The sequence below is a fragment of the Arvicanthis niloticus genome, chromosome 1 (genome assembly GCF_011762505.2).
Source record: "Arvicanthis niloticus isolate mArvNil1 chromosome 1, mArvNil1.pat.X, whole genome shotgun sequence".
In the NCBI taxonomy this organism is placed as follows: Eukaryota; Metazoa; Chordata; class Mammalia; order Rodentia; family Muridae; genus Arvicanthis; species Arvicanthis niloticus.
In genome coordinates, this window is record NC_047658.1 from 156,538,311 (window position 1) to 156,559,926 (window position 21,616).

At 39.3% G+C, this 21,616-nt stretch overlaps 1 protein-coding gene across 6 annotated transcripts in view; it reads right to left on the minus strand.

Moving 5' to 3' along the window:
- The window catches only part of Sorcs1 (sortilin related VPS10 domain containing receptor 1), a 503,533-nt gene that overhangs the window by 119,254 nt on the left and 362,663 nt on the right, over positions 1 to 21,616 (minus strand). The gene's annotated exons all lie outside the window — the stretch shown is intronic.

The following is a 21,616-nucleotide window of genomic DNA, read 5'->3' on the forward strand; positions in this document are numbered from 1 at the left end:
ATAAACATGCCATATGTTTTCAAATTTAAACCTCTATAAATGCCAACTACAGTAAGTATACATTTTCTTGTTTTTTCTTTTCTTTTGTTTTGTTTTATATTTTCCACTTTGACAGACTTAATTTGAGAAACATAATCAGTCCTTTAAAGGACCAGTGATACTCTTCTTTGCTTTGACAGTAAGATGCCTGCGTAAGATTCTCATTCATATTCTGCCATGTGTCGTTCTTCTCTGTTCACTGGAAAAGCCAACAGTGCATCTGCTGTCTCAGCTTTCCTCCATGAAGAAGCTCCTATATGTGAGAAGCTTGGGTCTAAACCCACTGTGATTATTCCTCATCCCCTTCACATTGGCTGGTTTAGAACACAGCATTTAAATCCAGTACTGCTAAATGAGACATGAGGGTTGGGACCGGACATACAGGAGATTCACCTTCTTCTATATAATGTAGTCTCACTTTGATGTATGGGGACTGTTCTAATTTTCCTCTTATCTAAAGGAACCACTATAGTCCAACTCACCTAATGATTGTGACCCGCCTGAGAGAACCTGGTCCCTGGTGACATCATTGAGCTGTTGAGTGTACTAAATCTACCGTTGTCCTACTGCTGCGAAGGGAGATGACAAATAAAGAATTGTGGCTAAAGTGAACTAAATCAAATGCAAAGGTTGGGATTTCCTGGCTTCCAAGGAGGCGTGAATCTCATTGTGATGATAGAGCAGACACTTAATGAGGACTCCTGGACAAATACGCATCATTATTTTTCTTATAATAGTGTCTGGCAATGTTCTTTAAGCTCTCAATCTCCACATTCAGGGGTTGGACCTTATTTAGAGGATGACCCTGCACAGAGCTTCCTGCACGCTTAAGTCCCACTCAGCCCTTCCCATTTTATGACAATTGGGTACTGTGTTAGCAATCAGCCCTTCCCTCCCATTACTGCCAAAAACAAACAAACAAACAAACAACCTCTGAGGAAAGTACAAAATTTATGGCCAGATTAAAGGTTTAACATCTCTCCAGCCCCAGAAATATTTAATGGTACTTAAAAAAAAATAGATGAAACAAAGATGGAATAAGTAAACTGTGAAACATTCAATTCACTATTAAATTTCTACTTCTAGGATTGAATACTTAAAGTATATATCATTGAGACAAATTACCAATTAATAATATTTGATAAAACTTTGGCTTTGAAAATTATTCCTTGGTTATAATAATGGTCAAACAAGATGAGAGTGTGTAGAGAGTGCACATATTCCAAACCAGCTTTGTAACCTTGCTGTCTTTCTAAAATTGTTTAAAAAAAAAAAAAAAGCTTTTAAAAATTGATGGCACAATATTATAATACAGACCTCTCCCCTCCTCCCTCCCCTCCCACTCTCAAAACCTGCCAGACAGGTTCTCGGAATCCCTTTTTATGTCAATGCAGCATTCCCAGGCCTTCCCCTTAGCCAATAATGTACACCCTACTCAATTCCTAAGGTCTATATAGCCCTTGTTCATCCCAAGAAAGTTGAGCAGTCTCACTGAAGCTGATTCGGGAAGACAATCTATCTGAACCCTGCACACTTCTCCCCTGGGTTAGTGGTAGACAGCCCCTGGGCAGAAGTGAGGGTCACATCCTTCTCCAAGTTACTTTTGGTCATGGTCTTTTACTACAGCAATAAAAACCTAACTAAGAAAAGAAAAAAAGGAAAAAAAAAAATTTCTCAATCTCCTCTTCAAAGTTCCTGATCAAACATTGGATGGAAAGATGTCAATACACACATGATATTTATAGGTCATTTATGTATAAATTGTAAATCGGAGACTAGCAAAGCAAACGAAGGGGCATTAATTGTCAAGGTCTGTAGCAGTTAGTTGTTCTCAGCCTCCCTAATGCTGGGACTCTTCAGTACAGGTTCTCAGGCCACGGTAAGTCCCAACCACAAAATTATTTTTGTTGCTACTTCATAACTGTAATTTTGCAACAGTTATTAATTGTAATGCAAATATCTGTGTTTTTGATAATCTTTGACAACCTCTGTAAAAGGGTCTTTCAAACCCCAAATCGGTCACAGTCCACAGGTTGAGAACTGATGTCTATAGGCTACATATTCTAATGGATGTTCACAGGTATGTAGTACAGTTAATGATCACAACACTGCAGCCAATAATATAACAACTGATTTTCTTGTACAGAGAGCAAAGATGGTGGAGTATAGAACAGGGGTTTGGTGGGGTGCGGGGGTGACTTGTTTGTCTTGACTCCAGCTTTGCTTCACTTTTATTTCACATGTTACATGAAAATCTCTATGTGTCTTGGCTGACTTTTATGAAGTAGACTTTGGTTTCTTCTACTTAAGTATCAGTACATCTACACACAAATGAGGACACTCATAAATTCACCCTGTTACGAACTAGTTTTTTCAATGTGGAGCGAGACGCATAAGATTATGTCCTTGGAGCTCAGGTTTGTTTCTACGAATTTCATTTCAGGAAATCATGGTATTATGGGAAGATTCACTCACTCATATATTTATCAGAAAGTGGTTAATAAGGTCTAGCAAAGACCTTTGTTCTGGAGGGAAAGGAAGCACATGAAAACCTAGACACCTGATAGGACGCCTGGAAGCACATCAAGTGGAAGGAGATAATTGAACCCACAAAGTTGTCCTCGGATGTCCACATGTGATCCCAGGCACACAGGACCCCTACTGTTAATTTTTTAAGTGTTTCAAAAGCTTTGAGAGAGAGAGAGAGAGAGAGAGGCTGTGAGGCCCCCCTATATGTGTTTGGATACTGAAAACTGGTCCACTGCAATAGCAGCAAGACTTTTAAGCACTGAGCCATCTCTCCAGCCCCAGAAATATTTAATGGTACTTAAAAAAAAAATAGATGAAACAAAGATGGAATAAGTAAACTGTGAAACATTCAATTCACTATTAAATTTCTACTTGTAGGATTGAATACTTAAAGTATATATCATTGAGACAAATTACCAATTAATAATATTTGATAAATCTTTGGCTTTGAAAATTATTCCTCGGTTATAATAATGGTCAAACAAGATGAGAGTGTGTAGAGAGTGCACATATTCCAAACCAGCTTTGTAACCTTGCTGTCTTTCTAAAATTGTTTCAAAAAAAAAAGCTTTTAAAAATTGATGGCACAATATTATAATACAGACCCACTTTTTGGCAAGTTGTATAAACAGGCATCATTCTATATGTGCCTAGACAAGAATGTGAATAAAACATACATGTAAAGTCAACAGTCATAGCAAGGAAGGAAATGAAAGAATGGGACACAGGAAGTTAAACTGACAACTGATGATCCAGAGCTTCTCACCTGGGTGGGTGTGAGTCACCCTGGGCTTGGAAGATAAGCCACTTCAACAAACACTACTTAGCATTCTGGTTCTGTCTACTTCCTGATTCTGTGTACTCTGGTTCACCAGTACTGTGAGCCATCTTTGGTCTGAGCATTACAAGATATGTAGCACAAGCTAAGCAACACAAGGAAAGCCTCAAAATTAGCCTCCTATTTCTACTCAGGATAGATAAAAGTGAAATTTTAAAACTGAAGGCTAAGCGATTTGTTTCTGGCTGTCTGTCTGGTAAAAGGTTTAGTTTTCTCCTTTTCCCCTTCTAATGGAAATAGAAAGAAATTGGCTGTGATTCATAATGAGGGACCAATCACTCTTATTCCCCTTGAGGTTTGCGGTAATAGCATTAAGTATGACGAACTCTCTCCATATTCTATTCTGGTGAGTGTATGATGAGATTCCATAGGAAGTCTCATGTAATTTGGCATTAATTAATGTCAATTAATGTATGCAACTGCTACATGCTAGAATTAATTTCATTACCTCTCTCACACAGATGTTTTTCTTGCCACAGGTAATTAGGGTACTGCACTGTTCTTTTTGAAAATCCTCTCTCTGTAACAGCTGCTGTGTGGAATGACACACTCCCCATCTACCACAAACAAATGCTGATACAGAGAGGAGATGTTGCCTTTAAAAGCCAGGCTCTGCACTGAGGAATGTGAAGTTAAGTTCAGACCAAGGGCTGCTGTCTTCGTAAACCTAAATAGACTACTCAGCCCCTCCATATATATCATGGGAATACATGCTATCCATATTGACACTATTTGTGACAAAACAGATCTTGGTTATAGAGTATTAGTCTGGTGCCTAGTTAGACTGTGCTCAGGTGACTGGAGCACAGTGCAATTTATTTATTTATTTATTTATTTATTTATTTATTTATTTAAATCATCTCACTTTAATCACCAGTATTTCTCCCTGCTTCTGAGAAAATCCACCACATTTGTGTTCATATTAAGGTTTCGGGTTGGATTCACTATTTTATTGGCTTGCAGTTGGCATTGCATTCCCTCCATATGGAACCGTAAAATTTCCCTAGTAGCCAAAGCAATGTTGAGCAGATAGAACAAAGCACGAGGTATCCTTTTATTTAACTTCTAAATCTATGGTAATAATAAAACACAGTATGTGGCTATACTTGTTGTAAACAATGATACAGAATACAGGTCCTACCCAAGATAATACCACACACTATGATCAGTGATCTTGAACAAAGAAAACAAAAATAGACAAGAGAATAAATGGATTCTTCTTTAAATAGTGGGATATTCAAGTTCAGAAATATAAAATCAGATTTTTTTGTCTTATAGCATATATAAATATCACTCAAAATTTATTAAAGATTTTAAGATTAGTACTGATACAGTAAAGCTACTAGAAGAAACTACAGGTATAGAGGGATTTTAATCCAGCAAGTGGCTACTCTAGCAAGGGATCACATCCAAAGTCCTAGTTCTATGTGATCTAGCTGGAATGCAGACAGACCACACACCTTTAATCCCTCCAGTTGAAATACAGACACACCCGTAGTATACATCTTTAAGGTAAAATTAGTTTGTAGAAGGAAGCAGCCATATTTGAAAGTAATGTCTGAGAGACAGACAAAATAATGAATCAAAGAAAGATTTGACAGAATGAGTCATAGAATACCCCTGACTTTCACAAGAACAGTACAGGAAACATCAGTGCAGGGAAAGAATGTCAGTCAGGTGGGAGTCAGTGCAGTGGGTGCAGTACAATGGAGATCAGTTCATTTGTGAGTTTATGCAGTTCAGTGCAAATCAGAGACAGTCAAAGCCAGAGAATAGAAGCAGCCAGAAGATTAGAACAAATTGTCAGAGTTCCTTTGAGGCCAAAAAGAGCAATTCAGTAAGAAACTGAGAGAAGACAGATTGAATCAATCAGCTTGGTCAGTTTAAGCCAGAATAGTTGAATTGAACCAGCCAGTCAGAGTTCAGAAAGAACTTGAAATGGTGAGCTTATTCAGCAATAAGCCTCTGAGATGACAATTACATCTGGCTAATAAAAGACATATTTACAATAGGAAATATTTTCTTTTTATACCATTGGTCTGAGCAAAGATTTTTTCCAAAGTCAAAGAAATCATGAAATTTCAAGAAACCAGAAAGCATTTACATGCTAGAGAAAACAGTGACTATCGTAAGAAATAAGTTAAAGCCTGAAAAAAATATTTACAAACCACACATCTGATAAAGAGCAAATACTGAAAGATCTGTAAATATGTCACTTCAGTAATGAGAAAACAGATAGCAGATAGCAAAGGAACCCTGTGCTTAGCTTACTCTCTCCTTTTTATGTAATATGGAATTCTTGTCAAGGGAAGAGTGTCAGTAAAAGTTATCTAGTTATCAACCTCAATGTCACTGGGAGTGGGCTTTGAGATTTTTAAAAGTAATATCAAAGACAATCTCTTTCTCTCTCTCTCTCTCTCTCTCTCTCTCTCTCTCTCTCTCTCTCTCCCTCCCTCCCTCCCCTCCCCTCCCCTCCCCCCCCAACCACCCCATTGCCTCCTGCTTGTGGATCACTTGTTAGTGCTCAGCTACTGCTCCTACATCATGTCGGCCTCCCTACCACCATGCTCCCCACCATGGTGATCATAGACTCACCTCCAACAACAAGGCTACACCTCTTAAGCCTTCCAAAACAGTTCTATAAATTAGGACCAAGTATTCAAATATATGAGCCTGTGAGGAACATTCTTATTCAAACTACCATAGACAGCATGTCATTGGTAAGAGTTATCTAAAACACAGTTGACACCCATCATCTAAGGGCAGTAAATTAGCCAATGATGGTAGATATTGGATGTCCAGGGAATCTAAAAGTAAGTAGCTTTATAACAATTCCTAGCAGAAGGTCACATTCTGAATAAATTTGGCTTTAAGATCAGAGGCCTCCATCTTGGCATTTTGTCTTTGGCAAAAAGCCAGCCCTTCTAGGCCCATGTGTGCTTGCCTTCTCCTTGTCTGCTGGTCTGTATATTTAATGTACATGGGGCATGTTTACCTGAGTATGTGTCAGCATCTTCCTACCTAGCAGCCTGTGTGCCACTGAATCAGTTATATCTCATATGCTTTAGATTCCTTGATTTTTTTTCCTTTCCTGGTCTTTAAGTTCAGACCTCACATGGACTGTTTCTAGAATAGTATTTTAAACTAAAATATTTCTTCTTTAAATGGCTTGGTCAGAGTACTCTTTCATAGCAACAGGAAAAGTAACTAAGGCACTTCCCTTCCTTATTTATCTCTTTCCATACTTGTTTATTGCCAGATATGGCATGGTCTTTTAAGGGGTGTAATGCAATGGTTCCACCCCTGGGACAGACCAACAGGCATAGACCTCCACATGTGTTGATAGCTGCTATGGGCATAAGGTATGTTTGTATAATAATATACATATTTTCAGGTTCCCCCTTCAAGAAATGTCCTCCCTGTCAACTCTATGATAATCAAAGACAGCATGAGTCAAGTAGGCAAAGGTGTGGCTAATCTCTTAGCAAAATGGTAAATGCTGGGATCTTCAGGACAGCCCCTAAGGCTGTTGGAAAGAGCTATGAAAACATGAGTTCAAAAATATAAAATTTCTCAACTATGTAACATATAAGGATGCAATATGAAATATATGAGGGGCTTCATGAATCTAAAAGAACAATGAGCCAACTTGTCAGAAAGATACTAAGAAACTTGGTAAACAAATTTAGAGAGTGGCTATCACAGGAGATTCTACCCAGTTATGTTTTTTGTTTGTGCTTACAAAGACAAACACATTCCTTAGTTCAAGGTCAGCCTGGGACAGAGAAAATTTGGGTCCAGGCCTAGGCAAAATACAAATGGTGATTTTAGGATGGTGTTCCACCCTGCTGGCCTATTGTCTGTACTTAATAAAGTCAGACAAATCTCTGAATTTTTTGCAATATTAATAAAAAAATGTATGTTTGCTGTCTCCTAAGAATCAAAGGGGCTGGGTTCACAGGATGCTGATTCATAGGCATCAAAAGCAAACCTGGAGCAAATGACTAGATTGATATGTAAAATAAAACAGTAGGCTCACTATCTGCAAGAGATGAGCTATCCAAAAATTATTTAAGGATAGCAACAGAACTATGTGGAAAACTGTCTTCAAGCAGAACATAGAGTGAAAGCTGTCTGGAAATCTCCAGAGAAAGCAGAACAGAGAAAAATCAGTCTAGAAAGCTATATTTAACAGACCATAAGACAATTTAACTTTGAGTCCTTTGTTTTTGTACTCTCAAACACCCCTTCTTTCAGAACCCCTTTCCCAAGTTGAGGCTGGTCCTTGGAGGCAGTTTATAACATGTCCCATTCTCTGCTTTTATGAATTCAAGTATTTTAGACTCCACATATGAGTGAAATTGTACAACAATTCACTCTTTGCATATTTCATTTGCCATCCTGGTATTCAGGTTTATTAATGACAAGAGTTTGCAATGTTAAATGGTCAAGTGTAACTCACTATGTAAATATGCCATTTTCTTACTTTACTGATCTTCTGACAACCACTTAACTCATATACATCCTCCAGATATTGTGAACAAAACCTTAAGGAACATGAGAGTGCAGATCATCTCAATACACTGTTTTAATACCTTGATGTATATTTCAGAAACAGAATGATTATTCAAATGATTAGAGAATATTCATATACTTTTCTGTATTACACGTTAAATTACAACCCTACCAATGGTGCACCTAGGCTCCATTCTCCCCACAAGCTTATGACATGTACCTGCTCCATGATGATAATGGATTTTGTGTTGGATGTGACTTTATTGCATTGAGAGTTTCCTTTGGATCGCCTTCTTGGTTAGTAGTTATGAATATTCTGTTACATATGTGTTGATGATATGTACCTTTCCCTGAGAACTGTCTTTCAGGTCCTTAAGTTATTTAATTGGGCTATTTTTCTTCTCATTACTGAAGTGACATTTTTATAGATTTTGGGTATTAACTCTTCATCAGATGCTTGGTTTGTAAATATTTTCTTCAAGCCTTCAACTTGTCTCTTATTAGAGTTGCTGTTTTAAAAAACAGTAAGGCCTCTCTTTCTCTCTCTCTGTCTCACTGCTCTGTCTCTCTATCTCCCTTTCTGTCACTCTCTGTCTCTCTGTCTATTTCTGTCTGTCTCTCTCTCTCTCTCCTCTTTCTGACTCTTGCTTGTGGATCAGACATGAGCTCTCAGGTACTGCTCTAACACCTTGTTTGCTTTCCTCCCACCACGCTCCTCACTATGATCATCATGGACTCATCCTCTGAAACTGTATATAAGGCCTCACTTAAAGGCTTTATTTTATAAGGTGCCTTGATCATTCTGACTCCTCACAGCAATAGACCAGTAAGCAAGGAATTACTGGCCCTTACAACTTTTGTTTCCTTCAGTCTATGGCTCTGAGAAAGTCACAGTGGTAGACGCCCGTGGCAGCTGGTCACATTCTATCCACCGTCAAGAAGAAGGCAGCAATAGATTTCTGTGTTTAGCTCACTTTCAGCTTCTTTTGTAGTATGGAATTCCAGTCAAGAGAACAGTGTCAACCAAAGTGGGCCAGTCATTGACTTCAATTAAGCTAATCAAATCCATGCTTCTGGGTGATACCATATCCTATTAAGTTGACAACTAATTGTAACAGGGAGTTACTCTCAAAAGATAAAAAATTTCAGAGAAGAGGACAATTCAGTAACTTCTTACATAGAATGGTGGCCATGATAATTATTATTGTTTCAAAATTGCTAGAAGTGTATATTTAAACATTTTCTTAACAAACATGTAACTTATGGGAGGCAATGGAATTACTTGGAGTTATTTAATGATCCTACATTATAGATACAAATAAGAAAACTCTGGGTTAGGAGAAATAGTTTGGAAATAAGAGTACCTGTTGCACAATCAGGAAGACCTAAGTTGTAATCCTAGCATATGTATAACAAGCTGTGTGTCCCATAATTGCTGCTTCTGGCTTGTGCACACAGACTGGCATCTAAACACATGTGTATGCACACACATACATACACACTCATGTAAATAGAATGAAAACAATAAAATTCTTAAAGAAAATACTACACTGTGTCATACAAATTAATAGAAATACTATTTACTGAATGAAAGTAAAATTCAGGAGAGTCATTTTTAACACAATAGAAAATATTATTCTTGCATTAGTAGATAATAGATACTTATGTGAGCAATAGAAAACAGTGGTCAGCAGGTTGAGCCTGAAAAAACAGTAACCATGGGTAGGATTACGAAAGCCACATTTGCATTTGACACATGAGCCTTCTGGTTGTGTAGGTGGTCTTTCTTTTCACTTGAGTGACCCCCAAGGCCCTGACTTCACTCCAACAAGCCAAGGTTACTGTGGAGTCATTTCCTAAGCTAGTATGCAGACTCTCTCTAAGGAGAGCTCTTAGAATTTTAGAATATAAATCGATGTTAAAAATCAAACTCTTGCTCTAAGCTCTGAAAGGCCTTTTTCTGTCTCTGTCCTACTCCTGCCTAGACTAAACAAAGATCTCTGATCCCTGGCCAGTTCATGTTTTCAGAATCTCTACCATTTCAAAATGACATGACTACTCGCAGTGGGCAGATCTGGCTTGAGTTGCTTTTTCCTCTTCTGATTCTCCATTCAACTTCTCCTTGGGCTTTAATTGAAGTTGTTTTCTGAGGCTCAGGCAGAGCTCGAATGTCTCCATTGACAGCAGCTGCAGTGTTAACCTCCATAATCACTAGAGCAGCCTCTCTCCTGGGTCAGAATTGTGCCAAGTGCATTACAAAGACCTTTCTTCTTTTCAACTTAGCAGAAATTACAGAGGTAGTTTTTGTTGGTGGTGGTGGTGATTTTAAACAGATGAAGAAACCAAGATTTAGGAGTGGGATTTGTGCAAGTTCATGTGTTATGAAATGACAGACAAAAAATAAAATACACATCACACACCTATGGGACTATATGCATTCCTTCTATTATTTAAGAAATATGTATTTAGCTCCAAGGATTTTCATATACCTGCATACTGAAGAAGATAATTTCAACAGAATGTAAACTATAGGAACACAGAACCACTTATATGCTTTCCTATCCCTTGTTAATTTTCAACTTTAAAGTAGAACAAATTTTATTTTTTAATGTTTTCATTTTTTAATTTTATTTATTTTTATTGAATATTTTATTAATTTTAATTTCAGATGTCATTCCCTTTCCCCATTTCCCCTCCCCAGAAACCTCCTATTCCACCCCCTCCTCTTTTTTGCTTTTATACCATTTTAACTACATGCAAGTATTAAGGTCAGTTCTAGGTTGAGGAACTAGCAATACAATAGATGCAAATAGTCAAGGAACAAGCAAGACAATAAACACAACTAGTCAAAGAACAAGCAAGGCAATAAACAAAGTTCTGTGAACACTCCCAAGATCACTGTTTCTAAGGGCTTATCAAGATGACTAAATTATCTGAGCCTACTTCCCTGTCCTAGCACAAAGTCATTTTCATTCCTGAAGCCTACTTCTTTGCAGAACAAATTTTAAAACCCAAATAGAAATTTTCTTATGTTCTTAATGATGTTTTATTACTACTTTTAAAAATATTTATATTAAATGTCCTTAACAATACACATACACAAACATACACCTAGAGTGAGAGAAAGAGAGAGACAGACACACAGAGAGAGAGAGAGAGAGAGAGAGAGAGAGAGAGAGAGAGAGAGAGAGAGAGAGAGAGTCCTCTGTCATGGGCCAGTTAAACACTGACACTGATATCATCAGAAGTGGGTAACATCAACCCTGAATATGTACATCAGAGCTGAGACATTCCTGAGAAATTATCTATTTTGGAATGTGCTGCATTGACATGATGATCTTATGAGTCAACCTTTTTTATTCTTTAAATTTTATTTATTTATTTAGAACCAGTGTGTGTTATTAAGTTTTCCTTTCCTTTTCCTTTCTTTGTATTGGGGGAGAATAATCCAATGGACTAGAAAATGCTAGGCACATGCTCTATCCCTGAGATACATTACTAAACCAAATAATGTCCTCCCCCTCCTCCTCCTCTTCCTCCTCCTCCTCCTCCTCTTTTTTTTTCTGTTTCTGTTTTTGTTTTTTATTAGATATACAGGTTGTAATGAGTCTCCCTGGCATATATGCAGCAGATGTGCACCTCAGTCTCCATGTCCGTCCCTTCAACAACTGGAACACAGGCTCTCCCTAAAGCTGTAGCCTGACTGTGATATCCCTTCTTTTTGTCTGTCCTCAATAGGAGAGGATGCACCTAATCTGCCAGAGACTTGATGCACCAGGGTCAGGGGGCTATCCAGAAGGCCCACATTCTCAAAAGAGAACTAGAAAGGATTAGGTGAGAGCCTCAGTAAGGGGGTCTGTGAGGGGGCAGTGCTTGGGATAGATGAAAGAAAGAAAGAAAGAAAGAAAGAAAGAAAGAAAGAAAGAAAGAAAGAAAGAAAGTCATTCTTACTGGTTTACTGGTACTTAGAAGCTGTGAACAGAACAGAGAATATACTAGCCTAATAAAAGTTTGGTGAAGCATGAAATTAGGAACACAAGAGACCATTAAAATCACAAAAAATAAAGGAAATACAGAAAATTCATTAAACCATTTGCAAAATAATATGCTGTGTATAACTTGTGAAATATTCAGGTCTACAAGTAAGAAACTTCCAACCTACATATCTCTAGATATATTTCTCATGTGAATAGGATCTTATATTTGTTCCATTTAATATCTCACAGAATAGTAAACTTATGTCCTCCATGGTCTGTATTCCTGAAGGCAGAGACTCATTTATAATTTGCTTTATTGCAAAGAGGGAAAAAGGACTTTTTCTGGGGTCATGATAGCTATAGAGAAGCCCAGTAAAACGTCCAAGATATTCTATACAGTGACATAAGCCATAGCCCCCAAACAGTAATTTTTTGGCACAAAGTTAAGAGAGAATGTGGGCCATCATGGAGGAAGAACAGTCTGCGTGTGTGGACAGAATGATCTAGCTTGCTAGCTGTGTTAGCCACGTTGTAGACGCCCACACTAGAGATGACTATAGTTCAGAAAGGCTTACGTTAGGTGTATAAGTCACACTCAACCCTAATAAAGTGAGCAAAGAAGTAGGAGAAGGGAGAGGGCAGGAGGTGGAGAGAAAGAGGGAGAGGCAAGAAGGAAAGAGTAGGAAGCAAAGCCGGGAGGAAATCAGAGATGAAAGGAATCAGGAAACAGTGAAAATAGTTTAGTGCATGAGGAAGAAAATAGCTAGAGTTTCCTTCTTTTATAATTACATTACCTTTGTTTCATTTTTAGTGAGGGTCCGTATGCAGAGGTCATAGACAATCTGTAAGAGTCAGTTCTCCACTTCTATCATATGGATCCAGGGATTAAACTCTGGATATCAATCTTTGTGGCAAGTGTCTGTACCCACTGAGCTAACTCACTGGTCACACTTTCTCTCCTACAACCTTTTTGTTTGATTGGTTGGTTGGGTTTGCTAGAGAGTTGGGTTTACTTACATGTATTTATATGTGTGTATATCATAAGATTGATGGTAGAAGACAAAGAGTTCGAAAGACAGCCCCTGGTGGATACATTCAACCAACTATTTCTTCACTTAATACCATCAAGTTGCTATTGCTCTCTATACTAAGTATCATGCTTGGAACACAGTAGGTGCCCACTAAAAAAAAGCCATAGTACTATTCCCATCTTCCATCATGGACTGCACAAAGACAAAGGTCACACCTTCCCTGTCACTTGATAGTCTAGATACTGTCTAGGCACATCCAAACTCTGTGTCCTTTTTATGTTCTGGTCCATGTGTGCATTCTTTCACCATACCATACAGTTTTACTTTCATAATGTTTTGACTCAAAGATCAGACACCATCATTCCAAAGATTGCTTTCTTATCAGCCTGCTCCAATTCCTGACTGAATTTCTACTCTGCTTTGTTTTCTTACACGCCTGTGTAGACATTTCTCATCTAAACACATTCTACCCTCATTTACAATTTGTCTTTCCAGCTAGAAGTAAACCTGGATGAGAGCAGGACCTTTGCTGCCTTTGTCCATTCCTCATTCCTGCCTGTGAGAGGGCTCAGCACAGCAGAGGTATCCAGCGGTACATGCTCAATAAATAAATGAACGCAAGATCTCGAATGAAGCAGTCCTGGCCTTAAATCTTAGCATAACAACCACGGGAAAAGCATTTAATCATTGTAAGCCTCATTCCCTTTCCTATTATAATGAGGGACATAACAACAGCACCTACCTCCAAGGGCTAAAAACAAACCAAGAGGAACAGCAGCAAAAACCAAAATACATGGTGCTTTTTTACTGTTGCTTTTCAATGTACAGGATTAAAGAAAATTCATGCCAACCTGTCAACTTCTTTATGATCCTGGCTTCTTGAAAGCTAGAGTCAGAAAACCGAAACCTGTAATTTTCCATTTATTAGATGTCATCACTCACATGCATACAGATTTCTGCTCTTGTATCCTGAAAGATTTTTAAGGACCCGATAGAAATGAAGGTCTCTGTCCAGTTAGGGCATAGGTTCTCTGAGCATCGTTGGGATCTTGTTTTTAGGAAGTGCAGACCTTCTGGCAAATGCATGGTCCATAGAAGGCAGAGGGAAGTAGTATGAAATGGCCATGAAGTATGCAAAATGAAAGTGGACTACGTGAGCCTATTAGGGTGATGTCATCATGCGATGTGCATTATAAAGGAGGCCCATATTTCTTTCTTTGTAGCTTCCTGGTGAATCTTAAAGGCTAATTCAATGCTGTTATTTCAAAAAGCCTCAACACAAAGGAGCAACACCTTGAATCCAGATATTTGCAATGGAAAACATGTCCAGTTAACCCCACTAGGAAGAACTGTAACTGATGCCAGCCTCTGGGTTCTTTCCACAGCTAAATGCCCCATTTGAGGATGAGAGAGAGAGAGAGAGAGAGAGAGAGAGAGAGAGAGAGAGAGAGAGAGAGGAGTGTGCACTTGTTCAGCTATTGGAAAATGCTCAACTTGTTGCCATCATAACCTTACAACAAATTGAACCCCCACCCCTTCCAAGGTTTCTTCATATATGCTCCCATAAACTGACTAACAGAGGAAATACATAAAGGTTCTCTGTGGGAATCAATAAAGCTAACTATTTGCTGGTGCTGCAACTTTGCCTGGAATATGGGTAGTAAGATAGATATATGTCATACTTTGTCCCCCCCAAAAAACATGAAATGTTAATATTCTCTACAGTATTACAAAGAATTGCCATCTTTTGAAGTATAAGTAAGAACTCAAATCAGAAAGTGGATCAGATGAAAACCCCCATGTTCATTCCAAACTGAACACAGATTTAAGCAGTAAGAGCATGGCATGTTCTATTGCTCAGCAGATGGCTATGTTTAACACTCATTCACAGAATTCTTGATTGCTGAGAGTCTAAGAAGCAACACAGGGATCTACTGATTGCCCGACTCTTTATGGCTACACACATTTCAGGACACAAGCTGACAATGTTTAGGGATTTAAAATGCATGTCTCTCTGGCTCAGGGATGTAGCTTCAGCCACTACCCTTTGGTTGCTGCCATTGTACAAGCATGAGCGATTACTAACTAAACAGAAGAACAAAGATGTGTGCACACCAAAATTGTCTAAAATAGGCAAAGGTCAATCTTTTACTGAGATGGTGATTACTCCATTACAGTTCACAGTGTAATGTGTCTCCCTATAGTAATAAACCATGAAGTCATTGGAGGCCAGTGTCAAATATGGAGAGAATTTTTTAACTTGCCTTTCTCATCACCAACACAAATTGTGGCCCAGTGATTTACAACAGAAGTATTCGAGTGATCGTGTCTGTGAATAGACATACACATTTATTCCCTACCCTACCACACAGAGGATTCATATTTGCTGCTTTCATAAAGTTCATAGAGGTTAAGTTGGCAACAAGAAACTACAGAAATGACATTTAAAATTTCAAACTGAGATGATAACATAAAAGAAATATCTATACCTCGTTGGATGAGCCAGAAAAATGAGGAGCCATTTTTTTTTTATTGTTTTGAAGAAAGATTTTTCTAAGAAATAGGTGAGATGATTAAGCTGCCTTTTAATTCTTTCAACCTGATTATTTCCCAGCAACGAGATGCTGGCCATTGAGTGGCTTTGCCTTGTGAATGTGTGTCTACTGACCACAGTTCTGTTGTTGTATTTCTGTTTTTCTTAATAAAGTTGTTTCTGTTGCTAGAGAAGTAATTTGTGTTTCCAGTGAAACTGGCTCAGGACTGGATGGCTTGGATACTGACAAACTGGCCAGGCCCTGGATTCCCTTGTTGTAGCATTAAAGCAGGTCCACCTCATCCATTATACAGGATGAAGATCCTTCAACGTGGACAAAAGATTGTAACAGTAAAGGGCTGGAAACATAAAAGAGATTCCTGGGCTTCACCCAAGACATAATTAATGGGCTTAACAATGAAATAAAGTTGTGAGATTTGCTTTATTTCACCTCCATTTATAACGAGGTTTATTTTTACAGAGTTTGGGGGCAGTCATTTTCACAGTTGGCTAAAGAACCAAAGCCTGTTTTCCCCAGTGAAAGAGATTGGTCCTTGAGAAAGTTTTTACAAGGTTACTTAGCCATGCAAATAGACTCTGAGACTAGTAATTGTCCCTTGTCTTCTGTCTATACTGGCATGGAACACCATCAAGACAAAAACACTCAGGTCGCTGACTGAGGCTATAATTTCAGAAGTAAACGAAAGAAACAATGAGGGTGGATCTTGGTTCTGCAGGTCTTCTTACATGGTATGTGCCTACAGGTTAGCATATATGCTTAAATATGTATACATATATGTCAGCCATGAAAAACATTAAAAGCAGTGTTCTTTTCTGCCAAAATCACAATCGTGAAATATGACATCCGACCTCAGATGTATTGTTAACTTGCTTGGGTTCGTGCATATGGGCTTAAAGATCCCAGAGTCACACTTTTCTTTAGGACAATATGCCTGCACAATGATACTCATGCCATTAGTCACTCAGTGAGTCCTGAATATTTTAAGCTCTGAGCTATGTCTTAAATGCAGAACAAGGGTTAAATGAGACATGGCTTTTCATGAAGCATTCAGTAGAACGGTCTGACCAGCATTTTCTCTCTGATGACACACACATACATATACACAAACACCAATGAGGTAAATTACAGAGCACAGGTTCCTCTTTCTTTCTTACGGTACAGGGATGTATACAGCGAATGTACTCATACTCATAGAGATATTGAAACAGTAAAATCTTCACATCCTGGGTGAAGGTCTGTCACTTTGTCCACAGCTCAATATGGATATCAATAACAAAAGCTATGTCTGGTGCACATGTTCATGGTTTTCAGCTAACACTTGTATGGTTGATTTTAATCATGTTTGTTCTTTTCAGCTTCACTTGCCAAGACAAAAAGTAGTGCATTGACAGTACCATTCTTGTCCCATATGTAAATTACGAGGCATGTGTATTTCAGTATACAGTTGATAAGATATCTGTTTCAGTCATAGAAGGACCCTCACCAGCACTCATGTTCCTTCAAACATAGGACTCCTTTGAAACAGAAATGAATTATAATTATAATCTAAGGATAGCTGATGACATCAAAATAAAACTTGGATTAACAAACCCAGAGAAGCATTTGCAAGCTACATGGGGATGAGCCAAACTGGCACGTGAAGCATTGTGTGTGTGTGTGTGTGTGTGTGTGTGTGTGTGTGTGTGTGTAACATCTCATTGCTTTGGCAAAAAAAAGATTGTGAATACATTAAAATAAAAACAAATTCTTTAAATTATAAAAAATTATACTACCTTGGACTGCACTATCCCAAGCAGAGTATATGGTCTAGAATGCCAACCTCAGGATTCCCCTGAGTACAATGAAAGAATGAAAAAACAAAGAGGTGTTTCAGAGAAGTGATGTGAGAAAATAACACAGACTGAAATTTTTGGAGCAACTGACCAGCCACCAGCCTGGTTTTGATAAATGCGCTCTCTACTTGGCTACTCTGAACTCTGTCCTTTCCTTCTGTCTTCCCTTCTGTTTGTGTTACCTGCAGCCAAGGTTTCTGACCGTCTGAAGTCAGGAAGAGTGGATGCAGAAGAGAGCCAGGGAATAAGAGGCTGAGAGGCCAAGAGAGCCAGGGATACTATAGTGTCAATATAATTTTTTTATTGTTTTTCATTGAAGCAGGTTATATGTCATGCTTTAATCTTCCATTACAATTAGTATGCATTTCTCTTTGCTGTTTAGCTTTGGCATATCTTTGCAAATTCAATACTTTTATGGAATATTTTTATTGAATACCTTTCTCAATTTTGGTACATGCTGCCTTTTCAAGAATAAAGAAAAGATGAGGTACAACATACAGATACATTGAAATGGCATATACAATGCCTTGTGAGAGTGGAGTCTGGGGTGGCTTTTTGATACTATAAACCCCAATGTCTTCCATGAGCACAAGAATAATGTTAAATGTAAGAACCTATGTAAGTGTGGATGATTGATGGCATTGCTGTTTGCGGGTTACTGGGTTATGTGGCCTAGGAAACGAAAAAGAGCAAAACAGCATCATCCCCCAAACCTTGAAAACTCTAAAACTCCCTGGAATGTTTCCACTTATTAGTTTTCTGCTGTGAAACTTTGCTATCAAAGTGCATTATTGCATAGCCCAGCTCCACTGTGCATGACTGAGGCTGTGGAATTTTGGGCTCCTGCTAAACCAGAGTTCACATCGTAATGAGGTCCCCAGATAAGCCATACATAAAATGGCAAAGTTTGAAATGTAATGCCTCAACATTTCCGGGCAACTTGGTATGTGAGGAGAAATAAGTAAGTGGTGACCCGTCAATCATGTGCCCGCCCACCCACTCAGGCTCACATGCTTGGTAAACTCCTACTATACACAGAGGAGGTGTGTGCTGCCCACAGAAGATGGATGAGACATATGATCCCTGCCCTGACAGAGTTTACAGACTGATGGATGTGCAGGAAAAAAATGGTTTTACAATTATACATGTGAAAATGTAATATTTCAAGGAGATGAAGGAAAACAGTTGGATAGTATCAAACATAGTGATTGAAACTGAGAGGTTAAGGCAGGTTTCCCAAGTAAATACATTTCATCTGTGAGTTAAGCCATCCACAATGATTAACCACACTCAGTTGTTCAGAATAGGAGGAAGAGAGGAAGGTATCCAGGCGACAGCAAAAGCAAGTATTGCCTTCTTGGAGGGAAACATAAAACCTGGTGGGCTAGTTCCCACAGCTAGAGGTAAAGGCAAGGACCTCAAATCAGGGCTTGTTGTGGGGAGGGGCACAGTACAGGAAGAGAAGAGGATGGAAATGGGCAGGCACCATGCTATGCGAAGCCACAGGAGGAAACTACACCTATTTGGAAGTCAATGAGATCTTCAGATTAGTTGGATGCTTGCTTTTTCTCAGGAAAAGATTTCTCTCTATGCTGTATAGTCCATCTGAACCTTGACTTCAAGATAATAGCCCCTGCTGCAGGGGAAAAAAAAAGGCTCACTGAGATAATGTGAGCAGAGGGAGAAAGAAGCTTCAACTGCTAAGGCCTTCTGTGTGAGGCGTACTGCTGGGAATATCATACGTGCCAGCTCTGCTTGGATGTGCAGAATGTCAGGGATGCTCAGTCTTGGACTCAGTTCTGTGCTCCCAATCACAAGGCCCAAGAAGATATGCGTGCTCCAAAGAGGAAGTAAAACACTTAGAAAGGGAAATGTCCCAGGAAGATTACAAATGAAAGTCCTGTAAGATGTGTGGCTTCTGGGATTTGGAGTCCACGGGGACTTATTTTTCTGGCTTGAGGTTACAAGTGCAATTATCTTCTACTGTTGCATTTATAAGAGGTGAGGAGAGGACAATGGGTCTTATGGGAAGTGAGGTGCATCTTCTCATTCTGAGGAACACACTAGAGACAATGGCTGTTTACCCTCTGGATTAGTGCTGAGTGTAGGACTCCACTGTACACCTTTGCTTTGTAGGAGTAGGGTGGACCACTTTTGTTATCTTATACATATGAGGTCATTCTTCCTATTTTTACCCCTTAATCCTCTCCTCCTATGTGCCTTTTCCTTCCTCATTCTGTCCTCTCTAACACTTGTTTTATAGAATAAGTAGTCTCTCAGCACAGGATCCTCAGGACCACAGCAGGCGAAGGAAACTTGCATTGCTAGCCACTGTGTACAGTGTTCCATATGTGCCGGCTTTGCTGTTCTCAAATGAATGGGCTCCGTGAATAATCACCCACCTCCTCTGCATCCTCCCAATACCCTACCCATGTTACTACCGACATGTCTGTTTCAGTTTTGTCATCTATAACGTGAAATTAATGGTTTAAAACACTGTCAGGAGGAATAATTGTGCAAATATTATAAAATACTTGGTGTCAGGATTATCAGATGATTTGTCAGTCAGTGCTAACGTTGAACAACTACTATGAACTTTCTTAATTTTCAGAAAAAAAATGAGATATGAAATGTTGAAATGGTATTTTCAAGGTGAAACAATGAGTGGTCTTTTGAGATGTTTCTATAGATGGGTTTGGGTTCTGGATTTGCACCTCATTTCCCTGGGTATCATGCACCTAACCACACAGTTCTCACTATCTAAAGCTTTTCACTCTAGCGTGCCTAATGACCAGGGTCTTACATGACTTCTAGTTTAATGAATCGCCCTCCTTCTACCTATGATGAGGCTCATAGGGGAATAATTTATTTTTTCCTTTCCCTCAAAGTGTTTTGTGAGAATCTCTCAACACAACAATGTGGTGTTGCTTGGATGGTGTCTAACCAAATGTCCTCACACCAGCAACCACAAAACAAAAATGAAAAACCAAAGCAAGCCAAACCAGTGCTAGCAACAACAGAACGCTTTAGAAAACATGAGCTTGGTGCTAGGGAAATGGCTCAGTTGACAAAGTCCTTGCCTTGCAAGCATAAGGACATGAGTTTGATCTCTAGAACCCACATTTTCCCCTCCAAATATCTTAAACATTAATTATTTTCCACATAGGATCCAGTCAAGTGGAACTCCACACATTTTTATTGCTGTTTTTAATTCATTTATTTATTAATTTACTTCACATCCTAATTGTAGTGCCCTCCTTCTTCTTCTCCCAGTCCCACCTATAAAAGTCCCTCCTCCCATTACCCCTTCTTCTCAAAGAAAGGGAAAGTCACCCAGTTGTTGACATCCAGTCCCAGAAGGACTCTCCCACTGAGGCCAAACCTGGCATTCCAGTTAGGGGAAGGAGATCTAATGGAAGGCAACAGAGTCAGAGTCAGCCCCTGCTCCAGTTGTTAGAGGACCCACATGCACACCAAATGTCACATGTGCTCCAATTGTGTAGGGGGCCTAGGTGAAACTGGGTAGGAGGGAGTAAGGAGGAGAATGAGAGATCAGGTGTGGGGAGGGGTAAGGAGAAGACTGAGAGTGAGAATGAAAAAAGGTGGGGGGCATCTCTGGGACTAGCTAGAGACCTGGGATCGGGGTGGCTTCAGGGAGTTTATTATGAGGGTGATACTAGCTCAGATTCCTACCAGTGGGGGGATATGGAGGCTGAAGTGGCCATCTTCTGCAGCCATGAGAGACTTACTGTAAAGGGAGGAGGACATCGGCCTACTCACAAAGCCTTCAACCCCAAATTTGTCCTGCTTACACAATGAGCAGGAATAAAGATGGAGCAGAGATTGAGGGAATGGCCAACCAGTGACTGGCCCAACTTGAGACTCATCCCATGGGTGAGAGCCAATTCCTGACACTATTAATTTATGATACTCTGCTGTGCTTGCAGACAGGAACCCAGCATAACTGTCTTCTGAGGGGCTTCATCAAGCAGTGGATGGAAATAGATACAGAGATCCACAGGCAAACATCAGGTGGAACACAGAGCTGAATGAGCCAGATGGGACAAGGACACCACAAAAAGGCCTACAGAGTCAACTATCTTGGGCTCATGGGGGTTCACAGAGACTGAATTACCAACCATAGAACCCATGTTTTAACAGAAGCTGCACATGGGTAGTTTCAGAGGAGATGGGGAACTGGGGGTAGTGATAGAAATTCCTAGACTCCAGGGAAGCGAGAGGCTTCCTGAGCCAATGTTGATGACTTTAGCCGAAATACCCAACAAAGGGTAGATACAAC